Here is an 18,981-nt window from a genome sequence, read left to right on the forward strand (position 1 = left end):
AAAAGCTATTTATCCGAAAAATTATTTAGGACAATTAAATTCCTCTAAATAAGTAAATATTAAAATATATTACAGTAAAACTGTATAGCTACCAGGAATATTTCATGACATGGAGAAATGTTCACTAAGAAAAAATGGATACAAAACTGTATGTACAGTATTATAATCATTTTATTTTATATAACATACATGCATAAAATATTGAAAAAGAATACAGTAAAATACCAATTTGATCTTCTTTGGATGTTTAGGGTTACATGTACTTTGTCATAGGCCAAACTTGTGTGCTTTCCTGAATCCTCCAGACTGAGCAAACATTTTAATTTATATATTAAATTTTAATAAATAAATAATTTATACATTTTAAAATTAAACAATTTAAATATTCAAAAGTAAGCAATAGGCATTACACAAAAATATATATCTCATTTCTGGAAATTTTCTCCAAGAAAAAGGGCATGAATATTTTATATGTGTGTTGCATTATATCTAGAGAGGTGAGAGTTAGAGATTTTTGAATCTTTTCCATTCCGGCCTTTGAGGGAAACACTGCTCTGGCAGGAAGATGTTATCACAGTGCTCTCAGAAAGTGAAAGACCCCACCCAGGGGTGCCCTCACACCCCAGGAATCTCCCAATCCCCAGAGGGCAGCATAATCCCTACAGCAAAAGAGTAATAAAGTTCCTCTCAGAAAGGAATCTCCAGGAGCCTCAAACCAAAGAACTATAGGTTGGGAAACAATCTTAGAAAATGCTCACTCCAGTCCCACACCTCCTCACTGACAACAAGAATTTTGTCTACAGTTTCTCTGTGACTTAGCCAAGTCAGAATGTGCCTCAATATCAATGAGACATGAAGACCTCCCTTTCCCACACGTAAAATGACGTCCTAAAATATAGACCCACCATATCTTTCCAGTCTTCATTCTCACCATGCCACACCATGGAAAGCCTGGTTTTCAGTGATAACAAGTCTCACTACTGTTTACCAAACACACGTGTTCAGGTCAGATACTAAGCAAGCCCTGCTTGGGCTTTGCTTTTTCTCTCAACAATGACTGACTGTACTTGACATAACAATCACTTATTTCTCTTGCTCTCTTCTCAGAGTCATAGAACTTGCCCAAACAGGCATAACTGATTGGATAAGAATGGACAACTGACCAAAGCTGGGTGACCTTGGCATCGGGACACAGGAATTCAAGTCAATCTCTGTTGGATCCTCAAACTAGGAAGTAGTTTTAAAGTGGAAGCTGATGTGACTACAAGTGTGTGAAAGCAGAAAAAGAAAACTCTGTGTCTGTGTGTGTGTGTGTGTGTGTGTATGTGTGTGTGTGTGTGTGTTTAGTGTGGAGAAGAGATAAGCTTGAAGTGGTCTTCGAAGCAGCAACAAAAGTTTATATGACCCAAGATGATGAAAGAAGTAATCTTGGGTTCTCAAACTTTCAGTTGTTGAATCCTACCACAAGATCTAGGGGCAGGCTATGATCATGGACTCTTCCAATAGAATCTCCTTTTTTATTTGAGCAGTTCAAATGGGTTCCCAACTTACTTACAGAAATTTGCACATAAGTTAGCCAGTACAAAAGAATTAAAATAATTGTCTTCATACTAAAAGATAAGCTCCATAAGAGGCCAGATGACGCCTGGGTTATTCCTCACTCTGTCCCTAACACTTAGCAAATAAGAGGCCCTCGACAATTATTTGCCTCACTTCGACAGCATCCTGAATCCCTGTCCCTTGTGCCTAAAATATACTCCCATTTCAACTTAGTCCAGTTCAAACTCTATTTTTTCCACAGCTCCTTTGTTGGCTGCATGAGTCCACAGATAAGACATCCTTTCCCTGTACCACTCTGCAACTGCAGTCCACAGCATTCACCCTGGTCCACTGCTGTGAACTGCCTTGTGTGTGTGTGTGTGTGTGTGTGTGTGTGTGTGTGTATTTGATATCAAAAGATTATAAAATCTTGGAAGGAAGGGGCCACTCTTTCTACCACTTTTCAGTATATTTCCAGTACTATCTTTGCCAGAGAGGACATTTAATAAATATTTGCCTAAAAAGTGCAGCATGCATTCAAAAGGTACTTTTTCAAAAGTCCTCAAGTCAGTCTGACAGGAAACTGATAATTTTTAAAGCCATGAACTCAAGCCAGCAGGGTATTGGGTGCCTAACAGCAAGTGGCCTGAAACAGTTAATGAGCCTCAAGTCTGAAAAAAATATATAACTTGTTTACATTGAGGCCAACATATTTTTTAGAGTGTCTGATTTTCTTCCACTGTGTTTATGCTGTAATAAAGTAATGATTCTATTTGAAAACTGATTGAATTCAACTAATAACTGCTGTGTTCATTTATTTAGTAAAAGCAAAGTTGAGATTGTAAGGTTTTGTTTATTTTAATGTTCACATAAACTAGGCAGATAGTAAAATGCAGATAGAATGGAAAATATGATCCGCTGCTTTCTGGATGGGTCAACTTTCCCCTTCCAAAAAGACTCCAAATGCGGAGAAATGGCAAAAATGAAGATGTATGAACAAAACTTAGGAGAACAGATCTGAAGGTCTTTTAATCTCTTCTATTTAAAGTCAAAAATAGTCACTTGTTCAGTGTCATTTCTCATCATGAATCTAAGAACCTATGCTATAAAACTCTATCCGTTTTCACTTGCTGTATCACCGTCCCCATATAGTTATATGGCGGCTTAGTACAGATGCTAACAAATAAGCCCAGCTGCTTGTGTACTGCAGTTGTTTACCAAAAGTGCATCACAGGGAACACACACAGTTCAAACCACAACTGGACCAAATGGATTTATAATTGAAGTTGAAAAGTCAAGAGCTGTAGAGACACCCCAAACCTCCCTTGGCTGCTCTGGGCTGAAGCACTTGATGTATCCCTAGCAACTTGGGTCACCGAGGTACACATGTATCCTACATTGAATAATTGGTTGTCTGTAGGAAATGAAAAATGAACAGAAATGACAGAAGAAATGAGCAGGTATACAGCTCTGAAATCAATTCTCTTCTGAAGTATATTTCTTATGAATTACACATTAAAAAGGATTTTCTACGATAATCAAAATTCCAACCATGTTTTGCCCTTATGGCCAATCTTTGGGACTATTTACTCTCTACCCAAAATGTTTGCCAATAGTGACTATGTGCTGTAGGAGATACCAGAATACCTGAGCACTGGATACAGCCCATCTGCAACAGCAGACTTGGTCCTTTACTGAAGTGAATATGACAGAAAAGGGCTCTCCTTTTTTTTTTTTTTTTAAACTGTCAACTTTTCCCTAGGCAGCAGGGCTGTGGACCAATCTACAGCTAGGGAGTAGAGACTGACAGGGACTCTTCCAGCTACAGATGCTTCTGGGAAATCTTCAAGCGAACACTGTCTAGGATAGTATGAATCCCCTTTGCTTTAGCGCAGATGTTTTTGTGAAACTCCAACCCACTAGGGAGTTGAGAGTCTAAGCAGAATCCTTTTGTCAAGAATCAAAATGATGAACCAACACCTCCAAGCTGAAACAAGAAAATAAACTCATTAAAAATAGAACATGTCACATTATCTAGTTTGGGGGCTGAGTGTTCCTCCAATCCTAAAAACAACTCTCTGTGGCCAAATTGCTACAGGCCTCCAACACACCCAACGTAGCTATATGTGAATAGAGTCATCAGCTTCTGCTGTTCGTATACAAAAGCCTGTGTATTTCTAGTTTTATCCAAGGATATGGAGATGGCAGAATTTATCGTTTGCAAAACCTCAAATGTACTGTACTCAGCTGTACCCTGAATACATATGTGTCTACTAAGAAGAGTGTAACAAAGGGTGATTTGCAGCATTCAAATATAGATGTATGTGCTCAGATAAAAACAAATAAGTATATAAATAAGAAAAAATGACCCAAACTCAGTGTGCAACAAGTGGGCCCTTTAGCTAGTGTTTCCCGTGTCCATTCTCCAGCAGCTTAGGTGGCTACATGGAATGAAAAGCCAGCAGCAAAGTATCCCCCCAGCCAACCCATTTTAAAGGTCACTCCTCCATGGAGTTTGCAGCAGTTCACTCCTTCGAAAGACATAGTTTAGCCTGCAATGCATCTTCTTTAAAAAGAGTTGAAGGCCATTTCCTGTTCCTGAGATTCGATCCAATGGAGTCGTCAATCGCAACAACATCCTTTAAAGCTGAAGTGGCCGGGCGCGGTGGCTCAAGCCTGTAATCCCAGCACTTTGGGAAGCCAAGACGGGCGGATCACGAGGTCAGGAGATCAAGACCATCCTGGCTAACATGGTGAAACCCCGTCTCTGCTAAAAAAAAAAAAAAAAAAAAAACTAGCCGGGCGAGGTGGCGGGCGCCTGTAGTCCCAGCTACTCGGGAGGCTGAGGCAGGAGAATGGCGTAAACCCGGAAGGCGGAGCTTGCAGTGAGCCGAGATCCGGCCACTGCACTCCAGCCCGGGCGACAGAGCGAGACTCCGTCTCAAGAAAAAAACAAAAAAACAAACAAAAAAAAAGCTTAAGTATAGCCACGAAGATACAAGGTGCAGAGTGTAAGGGTGGAAGAGCTTAGTACCATTTGCAGTGAAACAGCCCACTAATCCCATCCTTTTGTACCAGATCACAGTTTACTGAGCCATTAAACGAAACCCCGGCCAGGGGCGGTGGCTCAGGCCTGTAATCCCAGCACTTTGGGAGGCCGAGGCGGGTGGATCATCAGGTCAGAAGCTTGAGACCAGCCTGACCAACATGGTGAAAACCCGTCTCTACTACAAATACAAAAATTAGCCGGGCCTGGTGGCATGCGTCTGTAATCCCAGCTACTCTGGAGGCTGAGGTGGCAGAGTCGCTTGAACCCGGCGCGGGGGCGGCGGGCGGAGTGCGGAGGTTGCAGTGAGCCGAGAGCACGCCATTGCGTTCCAGCTTGGGCGACGGAGAGGGACTCCGTCTCAACCACAACAACATAAAAAGAAACCCCTTCCCGGAACCAAACTGAAAGATAACCCCAACTGAAAACAGAAAGGTGAAAACATGTCAGGAGTATAATGTGTGTGTGTGCGTGTGTGTGTGTGTTAACTTTTAAGTTGGTTTGCTTCTTGGTTGTTTTTACATTATAGAACTGTGTCTGCTAGAATCAGTAGCCATCCTGGGCTGTTGTCTGGTCTTCATGGCTAGTGCTCCTGGCTCTACAGGCCCTGGATTATACAGACAACTTATATCTCCTTCAGTCTAGAAGCAATTTATGATTCACAGAGGACCAGTGTTAGTTATCTGGAGCTAAATTTTAGGCCCACCTCTGCCACTTAATATGTGAGACCTAGGGCAAGTATAACCAGGAGACGAGGTGTTAAGTCTGTAAAAGAGAGGTCACCAGCTTTCTTTACACCATGCTGCCTTTAGATAGAAATTTCAGAAATATTTTCATCATGTCAATGTCCAGCTCAAAACTTGTACTGGCTCCCCATTGCCTGCAGGACTAAGTTCACGTATCTGTCTTCCCTACCAGTCTGTGAGGTTACTGAGGGCATTGACCATGTGATAGTCATCTTTAGATGTGCAGAACCAAACATCTTTGGTTCTATACCTTTCTAACCAAGGGCATACTAATTTTTTAAGAAAACCAAAAATATTTGGAGGAGAACAGCAATAGACTTGTGGAAGATTCCCTATGGTATTTCGTAACATGGACACCCAGTGGCATGACTTGGGGTTAAATATCTGTCTCCTAAGACTTAGGTTCTGTAGAGTAGACTGGAAGCTCAGCCAATCAGATAGAGAGAGAAAAAGTTGTGTCCCCACTGTAAACACAAACAGTGAGGGGCTGTCAAAGTGCCTTGTTGCTCGAGGGCAAAGCTAATCTCTAAGTTTCACTTTTGGAAGTCCCAAGGGTAACTAACTTCAGAAGGAGGTCACTCTGGTTGAATAACATTGTGTTTACCTTAAGACAAAAGAGTAAAATGTGTGGGCCTTTGAGCAATGGCTTCCACATTGGTCTTTATGCCTCAGGCCCAGCTTTCTTCACACCAAGCTGCCTTTAGATAAAAATATCAGAAATATTTTCATCATGTCAATGTCCAGCTCAAAACTTGTACTGGCTCCCCATTGCCTGCAGGACTAAGTTCACGTATCTGTCTTCCCTACCAGTCTGTGAGGTTACTGAGGGCACTGACCATGTCATAGTCACCTTTAGATGTGCAGAACCAACCATAGTAACTGTACACATTAAACTGGATTCAGTTATGAACCCAGTATCCTACGTTGAAGACTACAGATGATTTTAATTTTCTGTCTTACTAACCAATATTTCAAAATCTTCTATAATCAACAGATACAATTTTACTTTTCTAAATGAAAAAAAAGAAAAATAGGTTACTGAGAATTTCGGTGTAACCTCTTTTGCTTTTAACTTTCAAGAGCTAAATCGAGATGCCAGCAATCCACAAAGAACTCTGCAAAGTTCTCTGAGCAAGACTTGGCTGCCGTGGAGGGGATCCTACACTATTCAGGTATGTGGCAACTAGAGGAACAATTATGCCATGAGGTAAAATGTGGCAATAGCTGTAAAAGTGGTCCTAGCAAAATACCATAGGAGTTCAGTGGAGGAAATGGAGCCATAACCAAGAAGAAGGTGAGGATGCCTTCTCCTTAAAAAGCTGATGAAGATAAGGAGGAGGAACATTCTTCCCCATATGACCACATCTAAAAAGTGCTTGGTTTGACCATTTCAGGGGCAAGCAGAAATGAACTGCCATCATGCTAAAAACTGCTTTTCAATCCTGCCTAATTAGTCTGAAGCACAGTAACAATTTGACATCTTGTTTAACATGTCAGAATATCTTGATGGGAACTTGTATTTTATTTCAAATGTGTGCTGCTCATGGAGCATGGCTCTCTGCTTACAGCTTTGAAAATAAACGGGACAAAATGTGCTGTAGGTTGCAAAACTGCATCTGTGATTTCGTTGCTTAGTAGGTTGGAAATAAAAACATATGCTCTAATGGGAATAAATGGTAGGGGCCCAAGCCAGTCCATCATAAATCTTATTCAATTGATCCTCATCCTCATACAAGTGTACCCAGCATTTTGACATTCGACCAAGTCTTTCTGGGAGTTAAGCAAGGCAGTAGTCATTAGCCATGTATCCAGGATGTGAGAAGAATCTAAAAGTATTAAATGTCTGGCCAAAGGTCCCACATCCAGTAAGGAGAGGAGTTTGGGGAAAAAAAAATTACTATGAGTATTACTAAACATAGTCTAGTCAGAACAGAATTTGTGATAAAATTTTCTCCCTCTTCTCTTCCTGCCCTCAAATACAGCACCCCCAAGATTTCAGGAGGAGGAAGAAAAGGGTGAAAGGAGAGATGGACACCTCCCCGATTTGGTGAAGATGATTGGTCCTCCTGTCCTATAGCATCAGAAGAGAAGGTTTCAGAGTTTTTACTCTTTTCAGGAAACTTTGTTGGGCAACCCCTTCAATGGGTCAGGGCCTCTATAAGTCAAGGTCTGCTTGCTCTGTGTTGCAAGTACAAACAAGAACTACAGTCATGTCAAATACTGTTAGAAAGCTGGGAAGCTGAGCATTTGAGGATTGTGGGCCACAGTTTTGGGAAAAAATGAAAAAAAAAAATGCTCTTTCAGACATCTTCACACTACTTTCCTGGAGAGTGGACTGTGATCATGCACCATCCTATTTTGCCCACAGGGCATTTCTCAAATAAGGGCACTCAGTAGCTTAACAACAGAGATGGCACAAGGGAGGATAGATTAACTTCTTGTGACTTGAAAAGAATCAGGTGCCAAGTTCAAGTAATCTCCTCACTTATTACCCTTCTTCCAATTCTGCCAAATCATTAAAGGCTTTGAATGCTCACATTTTGTACAGCCTGAGAGGTGAAAAATAGAGCACATGAGGTGATGTGTGCTTTCTTATTTTTATAGTTGGACTTTTAAAATTAACCTACAGTAAACTTGACTTTTCTTGGTGTATAGTTCTATGAGTTTTAATACATGTGTACATCTGTAGAACCTCCATTGCAATCAGTCACTCCCACAGACTCCCTCATGCTACACTTTTTAAGTCCCACAGACCCTCTTCTATATTCTGACAACCACTGCTTTGTTCTCCATCATTATAGTTGGGTCTTTTCAAGAATGTCATAAAAATGTGAAAACGGAATCTACGTGATATGTGTTTTATTTTGATGTGCATGAGGCACACTTGCAGGCCCTGCTGCTTTGAAATGCCAGTGGTTAAATGTACAGCCTGGCTGGGCTGTGGGGTCAGGAAGTTATTGTCAAAATTTCATCTCTCCATTGCTTCTTCAGGGTCACTTAGGCATCCTTAGTGTCAGAGACAAAGACAAGGTATATTGGGTGATTCCAAGGCCCCAAAGTCGTACTTGAGCAAAGGGGAGTTATCTCAAAATTCTTGATAAGGCTCAATCATCTCTTGGGGTGAAGGCCCCACTGGTTGTGCTCCTACAGACCAAAGAGCATCCTGTGTTCTACTGCTTCTTCCTAAACCTCCATCCCTGGGATGCTTCTTTTTACACAAAAAGAGCTCTCCCTTAGTAATCTTACTGATGGCTGCCAAAACTCCCTCAAGCTTCAGCCCAGACCCAAACCAACATCAAAAGCACTTTGGATGACTCCGAGAAAATTATGTAACCTCATTGTGACTAAATTTCCTCATCTGGAGAGTAGAAAATAATAAAATATATCAAGTAGAGTAATCGTAAGGATAAAATGAGATAATGCACATGAAGCGTTACCTAGACAAAGTAAGGGCTCACTAAGCATTAGCTATTGTTATAATAATTATAACACCAAATAGTAATTACTTGTTAGCATACCAGTTTCTTGCATCAGACTGGGAGTTGAGTTCCTTGACAGCAGGGACCTGGTGTCATTCACCTGTACACCCCAAACATCCATAATAATGGCTGACCAGAATAAGTTCTGGCTAACTCCTGCTCACTCTATAATTCATTAACTCATTCAATAAATACTAATTGAGCACCTATGATGCATTCCTTTCTACGGAAGCACACCTTCTGTGGGAAAATTTCTGTGAAAACTTACATATTGTGGTCTCCAGGGAAAGCCTTAATGTTTCACCATTCTCCGTTACCCCTCCAACAGTGGGGACTGCAAGGCCACAGTGAGGGGAGTGGTCACAATGTTATAGGGTAAAGATTATACTTCACCGGGAAAAGGGATTAAAGGTCTGTGCCTATGTGGCACAAAAATGAGGATGAGTGTGACTTTGGCTTTTTTCTTTTACATCTGTTTGTGAGAACACCTCCCTGCAGTGCCAGGCCATCTCTCTCAAGTGGTGCTCTTAGACAGCTAGTATGACAAAAGCAGGCCCAGGCCCCCTTTCTGTGTGAGAAGAAGCATCCTCTTTCCAGTTCATCTCTACCCCCTCCTTTATGGAGTTTAGTAGAAACCCAGAGAGACTGAGTTTAGACGAAATGAGCCCTTCTGGTCTTATAAGTCTAATTCAGCTCACTAGGGCTAGAGTTACACAGTATGTTGAGAACAAAACACCCAGAGAGTGTTCCTTTGTGTATATCATGGGGCAAGATGGCAAGGATGTAGGAAATATCAATATTTTCAACACAACTTATAATAACACACACGCACAAATACACACAGGCTAGATATGAACCCTCATCTGTACTCATTTCTGCACCCAAATCATCTCTATACGACACTTCCTGCTGCCTTCTGATTGCCTTCTGACTCTCTAACTAGGAGCTATGCCCTTGTCCTCATGGCATTTCTAGTGTGTGGCATAGCACCCGGTACACTGGCATTCTCCATTAGTATTTGCTGAATGAATATTTGTATGTAGCTATGTACATACGACTGCATGAATGTAAACACACTTTTCTGGTATCCCATGGAATCCTATATCCGGGTACGCTGTAACTTCCCAATCCCCAATCTATTCTGCAGCTAGCACTGAGTCTGACACAGTAGAGATTATCTTTTAACATTTGTTGAAAGAGTAACTCTAGGTGAACAATTTAGAAAAGAAAAACTGAAGGCCCAAAAGAAAAAGAGAAGGCTATTAATCAGTTGACTGCACTTTAGTATTCTGCTTTAGAGAGAAGATTTAGCACAACACATGTTACTAAAAGGATTAGGATTGGAGATAGAAATATATAAGTCAAATGCATAAAGATTAAAGCTTGAAGAGTACATAATCTCACTGGAGCAGGATGTAGATGAAGGCAAGAAAACCCAGAGGCAAACCCTAAGGAAACTACCATTTAGAGAATGGTAAGTGGGAGGAAGCCAATTAAAGAGACTGAGAAGCAGTGGCCATTGAGGAAGAAGAACCAGGAGAACATAAATGAGGATGAGGGTGACTAAACATAGGCATAACACTAAACATAGTGTAGTCAGAATAGAATTTGTGATAACATTTTCTCCCTCTTCTCCTCCTGCCCTGGACTACACCACACCCAAGAGCAGTCAACAGATGGATGGTGCTATGAGGCCAAATGGATGTGATAACAGAAGACTGATTGGGTGACACAGGAGTTCACTGGTAATCTTGACAAGAGCAAGACTGGCTTGATGGAGGGATGGCTGTAGGGATGGCTGAAATGGTGTGAAAAGATAATGGGAGAAGTAGAGGCTGTCAGTATACACACAAAGAGTAAGTCCTTCTTCCAGCCTTTGGGGAAACTTAGTCTGCCTGCCAAATACCTTTAGAACTTCATTCCTTGCCCACTACTTGAAAAAACATTTCTCCTGGCCAGATCAGAGCAGTTGTAGGATGTAAATAACAGGCATACATAAAAGGAAGCCAGTGGCGAGCTCTTGGCCTGGGATTCACTGGATTCTGCAGCCCCAAAGAACTATGACATAACTGCTTATGCTACCCTCTGTTTGCTACTCAGCTCCTGGCATAGTCTCAGCCATGCCCCCACACATTCCATCCATTATTAATAACATAATTGTAATTAAAAGAGAGAGAAAATTTGTCATGCATCAAGTAGGAGTTGCAATAAAATATTTTGTTATTCAATAATGAATTTGTAAATTAAACATCTAAATACAGATTTCTCCCCAAGAGATGTTCTGATTTGAGGCTGAGCTTGATGTACTTCCAAGAAACTGTCTAATTACAAACTAGGCCCTAAACCTAGATGCTTAGGTAAGTTTCTCAAGCAGAGCACAGTGCAGTTTTTTCTACTCAGCTTCTTGTGCAGGACTGGGGTGCAATGCAAGGCAAGGGTGAGACAAGCTCTGCTAAGAAATTTGTCCATTTAGCCCAAGGAAATTGTCCATTAGGCCTTGAGAGTCATTTGCCATGTTGAGGTGGTTGGCTTTAAATGTAATGTTAATTTTACTTTGCCTTTAAAGTACTTGGAGAAGAGAAACTGGTATTTCAAGGCATTTCCTAAAACAACAACAACAAAATCCGAAACTTGATTTGTCCCAAGATTTTCATTCTTGGTTGAGATAGTGCCAGGATATAGTAAAACCAGGCCTAGTCTGGCCTCCTGCTGACATTGCCAAAGCTGCTAGTAAGGGTTTATTTATGGAAACAAGGCCAAAGATTAACTGACCCAGAACAAGCCCTAAGTCAAATGATTTCTCCCTTTATTCATAAGCTAAAACTAAGACAACACAGATACTGTTTCATATTCCACGAATTGCAAATCCTCAGCTTTTTAAATTTAATTTTCATATATCAGAGTTTAGTTATTTAACTTTCATTTTAGGTTTAGGAGTGTACATGTGCAGGATCATTATACAGGTAAATCGTGTGTCGGGAGGGTTTGATGTACAAATTATTTAGTCATCCAGGTAATAAGCATAGTACCTGATAGGTATTTTCTTTTTATCATCTCCCTCCTCCCAACCTCCACCCTCCACCCTCAGGTAGGCTCTGGTGACTGTTATTCCCCTCTCTGTGTCCATGTGCTCTCATTATTTAGCTCCCACTTATAAGTGAGAACATAAGGTATTGTTTTTTCTGTTCCTGCATTAGTCTGCTAAGGATAATGGTCTCCAGCTTCATCCATGTTGCTGCAAAGAACATGACCTCATTCTTTTTTATGACTAGATAGTATTCCATGGTGTAAATGTACCACATTTTCTTTATCCAGTCTACCATTGATGGACATTTAGGTTGATTCCATGTATTTGCTGTTGTGAATATTCATGCAATAAACATACACATGCATGTGTCTTTCTGGTAAAACAAATTATATTCTTTTGAGTATATACCCAATACTGGAATTACTGGATCAAATGGTAATTCTCTTTTAAGTTCTTTGAGACATCGTCATACTGCTTTCCACAACAGCTAAACTAATTTACACTCCTACCGGAATTGTATAAGCCTCCCCTTTTCTCTGCAACCTCACCAGGATCTGTTTTTACTTTTTACTTATTTATTTATTTATTTTGAGGCGGAGTCTCACTCTGTGGCCCAGGCTGGAGTGCAGTGGCGCAATCTCAGCTCACTGCAAGCTTTGCCTCCAGGGTTCACGCCATTCTCCTGCCTCAGCCTCCCGTATAGCTGGGACTACAGGCGCCTGCCACCATGCTCGGCTAGTTTTTTGTATTTTTAGCAAAGACGGAGTTTCGCCGTGTTAGCCAGGATGGTCTCGATCTCCTGACCTTGTGATCCGCCTGCCTCGGCCTCCTAAAGTGATGAGATTACAGGCATGAGCCACTGTGCCCAGCCTATTTTTCTACTTTTTAATAATGGCCATTCTTACTAGTGTGAGATGCTACATCATAGTGGTTTTGATTTGCATTTCTCTAATGATTAGTGATGGTGAGCATTTTTTTATATCCTTGTTGGCTGCATTTATGTCTTCTTTTGAAAAGTGTCCTTTTCAAAACAGTTCATGTCCTCTGCCCAGCTTCTAATGGGGTCATTTTGTTTTTCTTGTTAATTTGTTTAAGTTACTTATAGATTCTGGACATTAAACTTTTCTCAGATGCATAGTTTGAAAATAATTTCTCCCACTCTGTAGATTGTCTGTTTACTTTGTTGATAGTTTCTTTTGATGTAGAGAAGCTCTTTAGTTTAATGAGGCCCCATTTCTCAGTTTTTGTTTTCGTTGCAATTGCTTTTGGGGTGTTCGTCATGAAATCGTTGCCCGTGTCTATGTCCTGAAGGGTATTTCATAGCTTTTCCTCCAGGGTTTTTATAGTTTTAGGTTTTACATTTAAGTCTTTAATCCATCTTGAGATAATTTTTGTATATGGTGTAAGGAAGGGGTCAAGTTTCAATCTTGTGCCTGTGGCTAGCCAGTTATCCCAGCACCATTTATTGAACAGGGAGTCCTTTCCTTATTGCTTGTTTTTGTTGGCTTTGTTGAAGATCAGATGATTATAGCTGTGTGGTATTATTTCTGGGCCCTCTATTCTGTTCCATTGGTCTATGTGTCTGTTTTTGTACCAGTACCATGTTGGTTTGGTTACTGTAGCCTTATAGTATAAAGTTGGGTAATGTGATGCCTCCAGCTTTGTTCTTTTTGCTCAGGATTACCATGACTATTCGGATACTTTTTTGATTCCTTATGAATTTTAAAGTAGTTGTAATTGTGAATAATGTCATTATTTTATCTCAACACATGCAGAGAAGGCCTTCAATAAAATTTAACATCCCTTCATGTTAAAAACCCTCAATAAACTAGGCATTGAAGGAACATACCTCCAAATAATGACAGCCATCTATGACAAACCCACAGCCAACACCCCACTGAATGGGCAAAAGCTGGAAGCATTCCTCTTGAAAACCAGACAAGAAAGGATGCCTTCTCTCACCACTCCTATTCAACATAGTACTAGAAGTTCCGGCCAGAGCAATCAGGAAAGAGAAAGAAATAAAAGACATCCAAATAGGAAGGGAGGAAGTCAGACTATTCCTGTTTGCAGACAATATGATTTTATACCTATAAAACCCCATAGTTTCTGCCTAAAAGCACCCTGATCTGATAAACAACTTTAGCAAACTTTCAGGTGCAAAATCAATGTACAAAAATCAGTAGCATTCCTATACACCAACAACATCCAAGCTGAGGGCCAATGCAATCTCATTCACAACTGCCACAAAAAGAACAAAATACCTAGGAATGCAGCTAGCCAGGGAGGTGAAAGATTTCTGCCAGAATTACAGAACACTGCTAAAAGAAATCAGAGATGACACAAACAAATGGAAAACATTCCATGCTCATGGATAGGAAGAATCAGTATCATTAAAATGGCCACACTGCTCTAAACAATTTGCAGATTCAAGGCTATTCCTTCAAAATCCTCAGTCTTATACAGAAAGAAAGTCCTCAAAACCTCATGGGATCATATTTAAATGGAAAGTCCCTGCTTCGGAAATTTGAAGCCAGACTGGGTTGTATGTATGGCCTCTCATTCCTCTGAAAAAAAAAAAAGTAGCATTTCTGCTGATACGCAGGCACCAGATGCTCCCTCTCCACTAGTGTGTCTATGATCAAGTCCCCTTATACCTGGAGTCCCTCAAAACCAAGGCCATAATCTGGAAGAGCACCAGATAGACCTTAAATGTACAGTCTATATACTTAGGTCAGAATTCTTCCCTTAGTGAGACTTACTGGCCCAAGAGAAAAAGACCTCTCACTGGTGTTATTTTCAAATAAACAGAGTCTATAGTCCCAGCCTTTCCTTGTCCTACAAAATGCTGTCGTGCCCATCTATCTTTTATTGAGCCACTACTTAATGATATGTCTGGCATGGTGAGATGGGTTTTCCATGGATTATCTCATTTGATCCATACAACAAGCCTTGGAAGTTGGTATTATTATTCTCCCCATGTCTTAGGTAAGCAAACTGAGGCTGAGGGTGAACCATTTGCCCCAGGTCATATATATAATAAATGACAGAACTTAGCCTCCATATCTTATGTTCCTACTCCTGCATACTGTCTACTCTGGAACAAAGTGCCTGCCTGAGTCAATAGCACATTGTACCACCTCCATTAGGAAAGATGCCCTCCAAACAACCAGGACTGGAGTGTCTTTTTAACACATACATATCTACATAACAATTTGGCAAAGAAAAGGATGCCTTAGAGGCAGCCTACAGACTTTGACCCTAGGTTACCTGTGTATAAGCTACAGTTCTAGGTCCAAGAAACCTGGTCATTTGAGCAATAAGATAATGTCCTTTTCTGTTTTGCTCTCCTCCCCCACTTCTTTGGAAAAGCCATTAGGAAGAAATGCACCCTTTTTTTGCTTGCTACAGAGCTAATTCTTCCTATCCATACAAAGAACCCTTCTCAGAATTTTACCTCTAACAACACATCTCTGGACCGTTAATTAAGAATCCATTCTCAACTAGACACAATGGTATTTTCTATCTCTTTAGTTCACAACGGGGGAAAAAACAAGATTGATATTGCAAGAAAAATACAACTGGGGAAATTCTCATTATGCTGACTCCTTGTATATTGTGTTCTTCAAGTATCTTGTTGTTTTTTGTTTGTTTATTTTGCCATTTAACACATAACTTTTCATCTTAGAGATTGCTCTAGGCCATTTACAAGACTGAAAAATTTTATCTGGGCCTGACAAATAGTTTCTGAAAGCATTAGACTATCCAAGATTCTACTTTGCTCATGTAATTTATATCAACTCCACCTAAAATCCCCCCAAAAACCCACCTGTTGTCTCGCATTGACTATAAACCCTTCATCAGAATTAAATACTGTGCATATATATAAACTTTTTTGTACCATGGGAAACATGGAAGGGGACTCTTGATCAGGGACTGGACAATCTGTTCCTCTCCTGGGCATCACAGTGGGCCCCAGGGCTGTGCCTGGGAGTATCACTGGCTTACTCCCAAAGCCCATGGTCTGTGATGAGGGTTTGTAGAGGCCCCTTGAAAGATCCAGTATCCAATGTGTAGTAACTCAACATTTAGTCTTGCAGGCTATGCAGAACTCATTCTGGCTGATGTGAAGGGCACCTTGCATGTAGGACAGTACACGGCAACTAAAGCCCTGCAACGGAGCCCATATTTCAACATTTCACTGAGCTAAGAGAATATAAGCTAGCTAGGAGCTCTCAAATATGAATTCCTATGAAAATCACATAAAGTATGCACTGCTGAAGCTCTAATATCTGACCTACTGGGAAGTAGAAATCCTGTCTGTCAAAAATGTCATTCACTAAATGTCATTCAGTAAAAATGTGCCCCACATGAATAACTGCAGGACATTTGAACAGTAATAGAAAGGAAGAAAAATTGAAAAGCTAAGTGGATCTTCACTATGACTTCATCTAGAAGGACTGAGAATGAACCATCCCGGAGTAGACGTATTCACATTCTCATCATTTTAGCAAGGATCATCACTGTAAAGGGGATGAAAGCAAAAGAGGAGGGTGAACTTTACTGCTGAGAATAATTCCATGCTGTTTTCACCTCTCGGGGACAGGGTATAACAGGATACATGGACACTATTTGACTGCCTGAGTAAACCTTTTCAAGAGCAATAGCAGCTGAAATACTCTATAGGGAGATGTCTGAAATCATTCATGAAAAGGGAAGGAAAGGAGGCTGGGCACAAATTCAGAACTAGGAACTGGATATTTGTATTATTTTACTGGTTGTTTAATGAATTCATCACAGATTTTTTTTTTATATCTCCTATACTTCAGTATTATTGCCCCTGGTCTACCAACTCATCGAGCAAAGATTTATGGAATGCCTATACAATATTAAGCTCTAGACCTAAGGCACATGAAAATTGTGTGTGCAGAGAAAGAAGATGGAGACTCAGGAGACGCAAATTCTGGTCCTCCTTGCCATTAAGGTGCTGTGTGACCTTGAGCCAACCACTTTGCTTTTTAACTCTGATTCCCCTCCATTCTCCCTACAGAAGGATAAGATAAATGGCTTTCCACAAAGATTATAAGAAGGTCATCATGGGAATCCATGAGCTATTTTTAACATTTCAATAAGCCTAAGAGAGATGGTTTGTAAAGATTGCTAAGATCAAGCTGACCCTAGACCAACTCAACCATCTACTGCCTTCGCTCTGAGAAGGAATTATATCATCTTATTGTGGTTACACTGGTTATTTCATGCTGACCAGATTCTCTACTGAGAGATCATTAATGGCTCTAGGCAAATAAAAAAAAAATGACAAAAGGAATTATTACATGATAAAGGTAATTTGTTTAGTAGGCCTGATATTTCAAAACACTGTATGCAGGGGAAAATTAATTAAAGATGCCTTAGATAATGAAAACTTTTGGAACCACTAGACTAGATCATTCCTAAAGGCCCCTCAAGTTTGAAAATCCTCTAAAGCACTCCTGAGCAGCCAATAGATCATAGGATGCATCTTACAGCCAGGCAGGCTAATTTCAGGCTGAAAGATTAAAAAGCAGGTTCTGTACTGCTGTTTCTCAAATACGACTAGATATTAAATTTTTTTTTTAGTTACTAAACAGTAGTGGCAATTCTCTCACTGGTATTTTTCTATTTAGGAAAAAGATGACATAAAATTTGAATAATAAGCTACCCATCCTTCCTTCCTTCTCTCTAAACTTATGTATTATGTATTGAGTATCCACTATTTGTCTCATACAGTTTTCTTTTTACCAGTTTGACCATCCACAAAAGCTGTTGGTCACCACTGCTCTAAGGACTCTGTTCTTCTTGGTGGTGGAAGGGTTGGGGTGAGGTGTCGAGCATATAAAAGCAGTCTATACTAGGAGGAGGTCAAAGTGCAACTGCAAGGAGCAGTCTAGTAAAAAGTAGATACTGTAGTTAGAATCTGCAGGATCCCATGATAGACATGTAGTATAATGGAGGGCTTGAATTTTGGTTTCCTACATCCTTATAAACCAAAATGGTATTCTTCACTGCTATGAAGAGTACATGCGACATGCATTTATCCCCTTCTGTGCAAAGTTCTACGTCCTAAAAGCATGGGAAATCATTAAGACGATTTATGTTAGGACTGCTCCTCTACTCCTCAAGCACAGATGCTGGCCTCCACAATCTTGAGTAATCAGGGTGAGTCACAGGTAGCAACAAAAAAAGGTAGTCAAATGTCTACTCCACAGATCAAACAGATAGCAGGACTGGTTAGTTCAGCACTCCTGCCTGCTCCAATGAACAGTGAGGGGGGCATTCCTAGAAGAAAGGATCTACTGCCCCAGGGCTTTTTATTATTAACAGGGGTTGCCAACAGAACCAATTAAGTCTTTGTCAGGAAAGCATTCAGTAACTGAGAATTATCTTGGTGGGTATGTGTTCAATTAAGTGAACATGCATGAACTAAAAGGAATAGGTACATGGACAAATGATTCAGTGGGTTAGAGACATTGGAGAACAAAAATTGTTTTGTATTAGGAATGAGCAAAGATGGTATCCTCTGTGCACTTACAGTGACTGTAGGTTATCCTCAGAGAAGCTTGTCTTACACCATCAGCTTTCCAATCAACTGTAGAAAACTATTACCAAATTAGATGATATCGATAAATTAACAATATAGTTTTCTAGATACATATATCATTGCATTTTTTAACATTATGATTTATTTTTGTCAACCTATTTCCTAAGGAATGGATTCCTCCAAGCTGTAACTTCCAAATAACTCAGTTAAAAAAGGCAGTCTACTGAATTTAAAGAGTTGTGGTGGTTTAAAGCAATGGTCTGAAGCCAGACTGGGTAAGCTGAAGTTCTGGCTCTGCCACTCACTATCTGTGTGATGTTCAGAAAGTTACTTAACAGCTCCAAGTCTCAGTTTCCCTATTTGTAAGGTAGGTATGATAATACCTCTCTTGCAGAGCTATCAATTGTCACAATTGGAAATAATACACAGCCAGTATCTACCATATCGTCGATTTTCAATAAATGGGGGCTCTTTGTTATGAAGTACAAGCAGCAGGAGGAAAGTACTGCGAACTGAATTCACTATGTGTTCTGTTAAAGAGGCTAGGGAGAAAAGAGCCGCTGGAT

The 18,981-nt window shown here is 40.4% G+C and overlaps 1 protein-coding gene across 3 annotated transcripts in view; it reads right to left on the reverse strand.

The window, feature by feature from the left end:
- FGF13 (fibroblast growth factor 13) overlaps positions 1 to 18,981 on the reverse strand; it is a 550,802-nt gene that overhangs the window by 288,991 nt on the left and 242,830 nt on the right. The gene's annotated exons all lie outside the window — the stretch shown is intronic.

This window comes from Colobus angolensis, unplaced genomic scaffold (genome assembly GCF_000951035.1).
Source record: "Colobus angolensis palliatus isolate OR3802 unplaced genomic scaffold, Cang.pa_1.0 Scaffold401, whole genome shotgun sequence".
In the NCBI taxonomy this organism is placed as follows: Eukaryota; Metazoa; Chordata; class Mammalia; order Primates; family Cercopithecidae; genus Colobus; species Colobus angolensis.